This window comes from Momordica charantia, assembly GCF_013281855.1.
Source record: "Momordica charantia cultivar OHB3-1 chromosome 9 unlocalized genomic scaffold, Mcharantia_2.0 BLBB01000009.1, whole genome shotgun sequence".
Lineage (NCBI taxonomy): Eukaryota > Viridiplantae > Streptophyta > Magnoliopsida > Cucurbitales > Cucurbitaceae > Momordica > Momordica charantia.
This window is the reverse complement of record NW_028275167.1, coordinates 23,492,828-23,498,502: the sequence shown is the minus strand read 5'-3', so window position 1 is coordinate 23,498,502 and position 5,675 is coordinate 23,492,828. Positions and strand designations below refer to the sequence as shown.

General features: G+C 35.3%; 1 long non-coding RNA gene across 1 annotated transcript; it reads left to right on the top strand.

Moving 5' to 3' along the window:
• Positions 1-665: 665 nt before the first annotated feature.
• Positions 666-5,361, top strand: LOC111024407 (uncharacterized). Its single transcript, XR_002603327.2, has 4 exons — positions 666-1,221; positions 2,478-2,627; positions 3,204-4,948; positions 5,125-5,361. It is a non-coding gene; the product is annotated as an uncharacterized LOC111024407 (long non-coding RNA).
• The last annotated feature ends 314 nt before the right edge of the window (positions 5,362-5,675 follow it).

Genomic DNA, 5,675 nt, shown 5'->3' with positions numbered 1-5,675 from the left:
ATTTATTTGATAGAACCAATAGCAAAAACAATGGACCTTAATTTAGAGAATCAACTCTATCTAATAAAATGATCAATAGTCAAATTTAAACAACCTAAATCTAATTTAAAATTGGTATTGAGAGTAGATTTTGAAAATAGATTTTAAAACCATCATGGGATGACTCAAGTGGTTAATGAGGGCCAATGACGTAGAGAGAATGCGTTCAAACCATGGTGGCCACCTACCTAGGATCATTGTCGCGTATCTTATTTGTGTGTGTTCAACATTCAAAAAGCTATACCAACTTCGATGATTTATATCTCTCTAACTTTTTGTTGTTTATAGCTAAATCAGATGTTAAATTGAAGGTTTTTGAAAGAGCTTTTCAAGAACATAAAGATTGCAACCATCCAAGATCTGGAACAAAAGTTGTCGGCGATTAAAGAGAAGGTGTTCACGCAGAAAACTTTCTATATTTGGAGTTGGACGATTTTGGAGATTTTTTTTGAGCAATCAAATTTGAACCAAATCGATTTATTTTTGGCAAGCAGTTTTTATTGGTTTAACTTTAAACTAAAAATATTTATAGATTATTTTATCAACTTTGGACAACCCTAAAGGAGTACAACCACCACACCCCTGGGTCACCCGAGAGAGCCATTAGTGCAGCCCCATATTTTCTTTTAAGAGAGCAGCCCTCCAAACGATTTCAAAACCATTTGATAGCCCACATACGTTAAGTACACTCGTTGTACTTTCATTTGTCACTGGTTTGAGCCTCATCCGAGTCGTATACAACATGTACCCATACTACAAGAAATATATGTTTCAACGACGAAAAAAATTAGTGGCAAAAAACGCGTCCGTCACATAATATGGGACGCAAAGTGTTTTCGTTGCTAAAATATGCGACGAAGTAACTTTGGTCGCATATTTATGGGACGCAAATGATTTCGTCGCATAAATATGCAGCAGCATGAAATCCCTAATTTCTAATTTCTCACCATCGCATCTCCTTGCTCTCTCTGTTCGCCACCCTGTCCCTCTACTCTCTCCACCGTCGGTTGCTGTTGCCTCACCGCCCTCCTCCGATTCGACTTCACGTGCTGCCACTGCCGCCCTCTCTATTCTCTCTTCCCGCCTCTGCCTTGCCATCGCCTCGCCGCCGCCCTCTCTACTCTTTCCCCACCGCCTCTGCCTTGCCGTCGCCTCGCTGTTGCCCTCGTGAATTTCTCTGAGGTTAGTTCACTTGGAATCTCTATCACTCGTTTATTTCTTGAGTTTTAGTCTTCCATCGTTGGTTTATTTGATTTCAATTTCAATTGAAAATTTTCAACTTACCATCGGGAGAGAGGAATTATGGGGGAGACGGTACTCATTCATGACCCAATGAGTCAGAACAAATGAAATTTGATAAAATCGTAGGTGCAAAATCAGAGATTATTCAGTTTTACCTTGACCGTGCAAATGGTCTATCCTTTGGAGTTCTAATTCCATAAGTTCAGCTTCTGCTTCCCGTTTTTGAGCTAAGCCCTTGTCCCATTCCAACTTTATCTCCTGAGAGGTAAGATCAAAACAAGCAGCCACAATGAGATTAGATAAAAGCATAGGTTATGGTAAGAACTTTATCTCCTAGGAAGGAAAATCATCACAAACAGCCACAATGAAATTTGATAAAATCGTAGGTTATGATAATAACTCTTCTCTAATTTCAGTCCTCCAAAATCACAATAAAATTAAGTTTACCAAAAGTCACATGTAGTGTTTAATGATGTTTCAGTAAGATGTTTACATATTCTAGGTCCCTAGCTTCTTTCCCTTTATCAATCAAGCTATTTGATACCCAGAGCATTCACAGAGAGCAGAGATAGAGCAGAAACAGTTAATATTACAGTCTAACCACTTGATAAAAGTAACGTAAAAGCACCCTGAAAACCAATTGACACTGTAACCCCCATAGCAATAGTAACATAGGACTCAAAATGATATCATCAAATTTTCAATTATTATTCTGAAGGATATCATCAAATTTTCAATGATATCATCAAACTGAATCTGAAGGATAGACCATCATATTAGTCTTCGTCATCCAAATTATTATTCTCTTAACCTTATGCTAATTACTTTATTATTTCGCCACAAAATGCTTCAATTTGATGCTATATATATATATATATATATATTGGATTTTGTGTTTGTTGGTTTGGTGGAGATCAAGCTATGGGAGTGAGTGAGGAAATTAAAGCAGGGACGACAAAGACTCGGTCTTTGAAAGAGAGAGATTGTGGAATCCAAAACTGCCCCAAAAAGAAGAGCAAGTTTGGATTGTGGAATCCGACATTTACAGAAATTCACATGGCTCTTGCCCTTGGTTTGGCTTGGCTTGATTAAAAAGTTGGAGAATCTATGCATTTTCACAAAATTCTAATGATATGTCTTTCTTCTTTTAAAACCCTATTCTTTTTTACTGAATCAACGCCTTTGAGTCTCAATAGCAGGAGACGCAACAACAATTAGAGAGAGCATTGGCAGCTGAAAGACAAGCGACTGAACAACAGCTAGAAAGGCAACGCCAAGAGTTTGAAATGAAACTTCTCGAAATGTATCAAACACTTGCGAGGGGAGGAAGTTCATCACATAGTAAAGTATGTTTTGAAGTTAGTTTCTTGGTGCTCTTGTTTTGCTCTCTAGTTTTAAGACTTTATGTATGTTTTGAGTATGTCTTCTGAATTACGTGTATGTTTGAAGTATGTATGATGTTTTGAATTTACTTATGTTTGAAATCATGATAAAGAGCCATGTGGGGGGAGGGGGGGGTATGGTTTAAAGGGTGTTCTCCGTGTTCTGTCTTATGATTTATGTATGTCAGAAGTATGTTACGATTAACTTATGTCTTCTGAATTATGCGTATGTGGAGTTATATCATGATGAAGAGCGAGACACGGGTTTTGTGGGTTTTAAGTAAGTGCATAAGTTCTTGATAGATTTTATGATAGTTGCTTATGTAATTTGTTTTTTTTATTCTTCTCGGGTTTGAATGAGGAAAATATAAATATTTTTTAGGTTTAATTTTATGAAATTAGTTGGATTTAGTATATACGTTTATTTGACAAAGGAGGGCGTGTTTGTGAAATTGGTTTAGTATATTTGTTTAATTTTGTTTATTAGTGTAGGCTTTAATACTTGTACTACAACAATAGTTAATGCAATTCTTTGTATAGGATCGATGCAACGATATATGGTGGAAACATATTTTGTAACCTTGGCTCGATTGGAGGGAGAATGTTATTTATAAATTTAGGTAGACATTTTGTTGTTTTAATTTTCAGAAATTTCATTCTATATATAGGTACTCTAATTGGATTGTTTTTATTCGTAGAAACTTGTATATGTTTTCAATGGCATATATTGTTTAATGAAATTCGTATTATTATCTAAGTAATTTTGCAAGTTGAATGTTTTAAATTTAGCGATGAATTTTGATGTCGATTAGACATTTGTGTTTACTTTTGCATAATAAGGAGAATTAGAACGAAAAAACAAGGAAAACTTGCAAAGGAAAATTGTAATGGGAAAAATATGGTCAGAATGCGACAAAGGCGTTTTCGTCGCAGAAGGGCAAATGCGATGCAAAAGATTTACATTGCATATGCGACGAAAATAAACTTCGTCGTATATGCAACGAAAATGCGCGTCCGTCGCATATGCGATGAAAAGTTCATTTTCGTCGCCAATATGCGACGAACGCCCGTTTTTGTCGCTTTACCTCTTCAGCGACGAAAATTCTTTCGTCGTCGATGTTCTTCAGCAACGAAAATTTCTTTTTAGCGACGAATGGATTAGTGCAGCCCTACATTTTCTTTTAAGAGATCAGCCCTCAGTCCATACTTGTACTTTCATTTGCCACTGATTTGAGTCCCATCCGAACCGTATACATGTACCCCTCACCCAAAGTTATAACTCTTGCTGCAAAGCCCAATGTTTTTGAAACTAGGTACAAAACAACTTCATTTCGGCATGTAAGTTTGATAGGTGGGCTAAAACAACGTTGTTTTTGCTTTATATAAATGACATCGTTTTAAACCCCATCGAGCGCTATTTTTTCCTTTTTTAGCATGAAGTTTCTGAACTGACATTAATGCAGGATTTTTAATGCCATTTCTAAACCGACATCATATATAAGTGTTAATATCAGTTATGAATTTAAACGAATACGATGTCGTTTTTCCTTTACCAAAACAACGTCCTTTTAAATCGAATCGTGCATGCATAATTTTCTTTTTCTACCATGATGTTTATTAACCGACATTAATTCGAATTATTTAATGTTAGTTCTAAACTGTTATTGTATATCAAATTTCTGGAAAACTAGGTGCTGACTCATGAAACCGACATCATTTAGTAAACTGACATTGTTTATAAATGGCCAACTGAATTGTTGTAGTGGTTTTTGTTGGTAAGAAAATTTTCGTGTGTGTTTGCACTACGAATTGGATTTTTGTACATCTTTTAGAGTAAATTTTTGTTTTCATTAATTTTTATTACAGTCTTTCATTGTTGAGCTTTGACTCCAATTTGTATATTTTTTACGAGTCTTAGTCACCAAGAGCATTAGGCTCAAGGTTTTTGCATCTTGTTTTCTTTGTCGTCATTCATTTGACCATATCATTCGGTTTTCTTTTCATTCTTTCCCTTATAGTATCATTTGGTATCTTTCATATTAATTGTTTTTTTTTGTTGTCTTTGGTATCATATATATATCATTGACCATCATTCAAAAAAAAAAAAAAAAAAGAAGAAGCATCGATCTTTCCTGAGACACCATATGAAAGACAAGTCTAGTCTATCCTTATGTTCGATGTTGCTTATGATTGTTGCATGTGATTTAAGAGATATAAATTGTTAAATTTGCTAGGGGACAAGCAAAAAGCCAAGTTTGGGGGTGTGATTTCCCTTATTTACCAAGGTAAAAATGAACCAGTTAGGTGCTTTTTTCTACTGTTTTACACTCAGAAACCGTATTTTAAGCTTGGTTTAGTGTCCAAAACCTTTCATTTGGGATTATCTTAGGTTATACATACATAGATGACATTTTTACATACTTTAGAGTTGATTTCTAGCGGAAATTACAAATTTGTGCAGAAAAAATCCAAGCTAGATGCCTTGTCCAATTCCGAGAATGGCTTTAATGTAAAACACAAGTTTTTGTGTGTTTTGAAGCTTCCCCAAGCCCCTCCACGTGCCTCAAGTGATCATAGTTTTTAGTTGTTGTTGTTTTAAACTTTGTTTATTTCAGGTTCATCATTTATCTTCCAGCTTGTTATTCTTGAGTTGTAAGTTTCATATTATTCAATTAAAACTCCAGCAAGTTCTTTGATATTCATCGCTCTCTCTCTCTCTCATTACGAAGTTGTAATCACACAATCTTGTGGAATTGACCGAGTATTGCTCCCCAATCTTGAAAGAGAACGGGTTAGGGTCATTCGGGTTACAACTCACCCATTTTCAGCTTGTTTTAATTATAACCATATTTTTATCATGCCACCTACTTCCATCAGCGTTCAATTATGTTTTTCCTATAAAGTCATGAGCTAAATTTATTTCCCCAAGCCCGGTTATGGATAATTAGCTAAAGTTTTTAAAAATCCAATAAGGCAAGAGGCGTTTTTCTCTTCTTTTATCATTTAAGGTTG